This window comes from Propithecus coquereli, unplaced genomic scaffold, assembly GCF_000956105.1.
Source record: "Propithecus coquereli isolate 6110/MARCELLA unplaced genomic scaffold, Pcoq_1.0 Scaffold383, whole genome shotgun sequence".
Classification (NCBI taxonomy): Eukaryota; Metazoa; Chordata; class Mammalia; order Primates; family Indriidae; genus Propithecus; species Propithecus coquereli.
This window is the reverse complement of record NW_012149541.1, coordinates 796709-797141: the sequence shown is the minus strand read 5'-3', so window position 1 is coordinate 797141 and position 433 is coordinate 796709.

Below are 433 nucleotides of genomic sequence, written 5' to 3'. Positions count from 1 at the left end.
GGAAGACAATTTTTCCATGGACGGGAGTGGGGGTGGGGGTGTTGTGGGTTGGGGAGTGGTGGTGCGGAGCTCAGGTGGCAATTCTCAGCCCATTTTCTAATAGGCCACAGACTGGTACCGGGCCCAGGCCCCAGGGGTTGGGGACTACAGGTGTAAAGCAACTATTATTATTATATTTGGGTTGGGCTCAGCTGGGTGATTCTTCTGCTGGTCTCATTTGGCTCACTATGTGGCTGCAGTCAGCCAGGGCCTGGGAGGGGGTAGGTTGCTAGGAGTGTTGGAGCTGGTTGGTCCAGGTCCCGGAGGGCCTCACTCACGTGTCTGCATTTGTCTGAGGTGATGAGGGCAAACTGAACCATGTTAATATCATCATCCAAGCCGGGCACGGTGGCTCATGCCTGTAATCCTAGCACTCTGGGAGGCCGAGGCGGGC